Here is a 4,220-nt window from a genome sequence, read left to right on the forward strand (position 1 = left end):
ATAGTGATCAAACAATGTAAGGAAACAGTGAGCAGATATGAATCCAAATAGTGCTACTATAATGAAAAAAATAGTGACATCAGAGAGAAATATAGTTGTGAATATACATGCAAAACAGTGATTGATGTTTGTAGGCGCACTTTTAGTATCCCTATTTTGAAACTTCAATATGTGGTTGTCCTAAATCTAGGTTCCACTGGTTTACTAGTCTCCTGGTTGATGAAATATGTAGACAATATTGTCGAGGTCTATGCAACATCTATTGCAGAGTTGGAATGGTATAAAATGCTTTGTAAGGATAAAAACATTGGTTATTATGATTCTTTCAAAGAGCAGGATGGATGATTGTGCCACAGGTGTTGGGCAAAGCCCTAGCTATATATCTACTAAACTTCATAAGTTTAAGAGGGATATCGAGGAAGCTAAAAGGGAAAAGGAGCTCCAAGATGTCCAGTATATGCAGTAGGTCATGGCTCTTCTTTCTCAAGCAGATGCTAACATGGCATTAGAAACCTCCTGCAAGCGTTTCTTGGAATTGAGGAGATTAGTTAGCAAATCTCGGGAGAATTTCATTACTGATGAGCCATATTCACATTTTAAATGTCCTCTTATAGGGAAAGTGATGAACGGTCTAGTTTTGATCTCAACTAATAATTCTTTTGAGATAGAAGCAATTGAGAGTAAGTTTGCAAGAGGTGAGCCAAAGGATCCCCTTACTGGTATAGTTCTCCCAAATTCCATTCTTATACCAAACCAAGCCTTGTACTGCACTATAAATCTCCAGAGGTAGCAGAACTACGTGGCAAGGATTTTGAAGGCAAAGATAAAGTTGGAGAAAAAACTATGTGCCGAGCAAAAAAAAGAGCACTTGTTGATCTGTTAGAACTCTGCAAAGAGAGTACAAATGATAAAAATTAGATAATTTTTGAATCTCTACTTCCATTAATAGTGGGAGCTTTGAAGCCTAATGATAACAAATTGAAGGCACTTTGTTTTTCAGTTTTAATGGCAGTTATGCAAGACAATAACCATGGGAATGAAAAACTAGTTGAAGCCAATGGGCTTAGTAAGATCATTAAATGTTTTTTCAATGACTTGAGCCATGACCACACAAGGGCTGCTATAAACTTCTTGTCAAAGCTGACAAAAATATAAGAATATCCTAGAATAGCTAGGCCAACAACATGGTGCTATTTTGACAATTGTTACAATTTTAATTAGGGGGAAATCATCCAGAGTTGATGATGGATATTGAGCCTATTCTCAATGAGCTCTCTTATGATGGAAACTCATACAATGAAGGAAACGTAAGATCAATGATCTAGTTTAATTGGTGCAAATCCTTTGCCCATTGCCTTTTAAGAGGTATGGAGGAATCCAAATAGGGAATGGTCAAAATGCTCACACAATTGCAACTCAATGACAACAGAAGAGAGGCCTTGATTCAACAAAATGTAATTGATGCTTTAAAGCTGGAGGGGTTCCTTTGCTACTTGTCTTCTTAGAGAAGACTAATTTGAATATGAAAGTCAAAGCTACAACTATTCTAGTAGATTTAACTATGGAGACTGGAAGATCTTTTCTTCTCTATGATGACAAGACACCAATGGAAGCATGCACGCTTGTTGAAGCCATCACGGGAATTCTAACTTTCTGCTAATTACCAATTGTAGAGAATTTGATGAAGGTGTTGTTATTGTTGACGGAAGCTTCAGATGATAGTGATGTTGCAAGATTGATTTAGCACAATGATAATAACCTTCAAACCATTCAAGCTTTTATCAAAATGGCCAAGCCTCCCTTGCAATATCAAGCTATACAACTGGTTTTTTTAATGTGCAGAGATTGATGATTTTGTCTAAATGAATTCTCAGCATGTTCAAAATGCGGCTATCACATTAAAGCAGAGAATTTGGAGTTGAAAATTTTCATGTATCTATATCTCATTAATCATACAAAGAATATCATCCTGATGTTGAAGGTCGAGAATCAAGAAGGTGTAGTCATTTTTTATAAGATTGTCACGGAGTTAGATGCTTTCATGGTTGCCCATGGAGATAAATGGCATATCAAGAAATGGTCATGTATTGGTAATATTGTTGTTTGAGAACTTAGGTAAGTAATGAGAACTATTTTTATGAAGTAGAAGGTAAGGGTTCATTGGCTTTAGGAAGGAGACACGAATATAGTCTTTTTCCATAATTATGTGCAAACTTATAGTTAAAATAGGATTTATATATCTACTTTGGTTAATTTAGATGGAATTTATCTGATATTTTCATATGTTTTGTCTTGAAAAAATCTACGTGGTACCATTTAGAAGATTCATCCCTACTAAGGATGAGGGGAATGATGCAGAGATGGGTAAGGGCTCTTTATCAACTATTAGGCAGTCTTGCCAAAAGATCAAATTGCAATCCAAACTGATAATGTTCCTTAGGGCTACTAATGGCTCACATATACAAATACAAGGACTCAACTTCATGAGGTTTCTACTATGGTTTCCAAGGTCCTCAAACACCTAACCCAACCCAAAAAGTTTGCTCACCAAGTTAATGGTAAACTAACAATCAAATGCCATTAGCAAGAATAAAGCCGAGTTCTACAACCTTTTGACCATTATTAGAGCATGTGGAATTAGAGTTGTAAGCCTGTGAAATATTTAAAAGGTTTCTTTAATAGATGTGGAATGGGAGTTGCAAGCCTATGAAGTATTTGAAAGGTTTCTTCAGTAGATGTCATCTTGTGTGACACATGTTTGTATGAAGTATTTGAAAGGTTTATTCACTATATGTCATCTTGTGGGACACATGATTGTTTTATTCTCATAAACTTAATCTATGCTTGTACCAAATGGGAATTTCAATGAGTGGATGTCCATTAAAGCTCATGCCAAATTTAGAAGTTTATAAAGGTGACGTAGGAGCATAAGTGGTTCTTGGCAATCTTGAATCAACCAAAAATATTTGCTTTGAGTTTGATCCTTTTCATTTCAGTTCTATGTTTCTTTCAACATTATTTTGAATTGGTTGGTTTTCTCATGTAGACCTGTTTGACATGTTCCTAGCACCGTGGTGTAGGAGTACCTAGGGTTTGGGCTAAAACCCCAAGATATTCTAGCTTGTAAATGATACTAGTCTGGTCATTGATGGATAAAGACTCCAAGAGAGTCTAAGTGGTGTGTTAGGGTAGTTTGTGTGTCTTTGTGATCCTAGCCAGGTCATTGATGAATAAAGACTCCAAGAGGGTCTAAGTGGTGTGTTAGGGTAGTTTGTGTGTGTTTGGGAAAAAGTTTCCAATAGGTGACAAGAAATTGCCAAGTTTGGCAAATTGAGATCATGCCAAATGACCCTACAAAGTGTGTAACTGTTTGAAAAGGATGGAGACATGTTCATGTAGCTAAGGAAGGCATTCTGCATCGATTTGAGGTGATGGTAGGTTGATAGGAGTCAAGATGCTGAAAACTTGTAAAGTTGTCATTTTAACTTCAACATTTGGGCAAGATTTTACAAAATCTCCAAAGGTGGTTATGTGTCAGTTCCAACAGTTGGAACATGGCAGTTGGAACATGGTTTTTATAGCTAACATATAGAATGAATAGTTCTTAACATAGGAAAACTTATGGGGAAAATAATAACAATATCTCAAACTAACATATAACTAATTTAAAAAAACTACAACCCTACATTCTTGTATGCATAACAATTAACATTTTAAAAAAAATGGAGATATGTAAATACTAGACATTGGTAGTGAGACCCTTCTTCCTACCAATCACCCTTCCTTCAACCAACTACTCTATACAGTACAAAACCTAGGCTTTCCCTGGAACTTGTTTAATGTATGTCTGAGATTCTAGAGGAAGAAATGTATGTTGGTTTCATAGCTAGTACTAGATGGTTTCATAGCTAGTACTAGAGGGTACTGATCAAAATCCAAATTCTCAAAACATTTGACCAATCCTCTTGCCCATGCCTTAGTAGATAAGATCTACCATAATTACTCCACACCTAGCGAAATAGATTCAAAGCGCAATTGCCATAGCGTCTATCCACATCATCATTTTATCAAAGAATTATGCAAAATCAAGATGGTGCTTGTACAAGCTTTGCCTGATGTTGAAATCAAGAGCACCCATAATTCAAGTTTTCTTATACGATGTGAAGCCTTCTGACCTCCGATGGATGGACAAAAGAGGACCTTATGCTGAAGCTTTGACA

At 36.0% G+C, this 4,220-nt stretch overlaps 1 pseudogene; it reads left to right on the forward strand.

The window, feature by feature from the left end:
- Positions 1–337: 337 nt before the first annotated feature.
- Positions 338–1,849, forward strand: LOC149554648 (U-box domain-containing protein 44-like; annotated as a pseudogene).
- The last annotated feature ends 2,371 nt before the right edge of the window (positions 1,850–4,220 follow it).

The sequence above is a fragment of the Cupressus sempervirens genome, chromosome 5, assembly GCF_028749045.1.
Source record: "Cupressus sempervirens isolate cs-2001-9-10 chromosome 5, ASM2874904v1, whole genome shotgun sequence".
Lineage (NCBI taxonomy): Eukaryota > Viridiplantae > Streptophyta > Pinopsida > Cupressales > Cupressaceae > Cupressus > Cupressus sempervirens.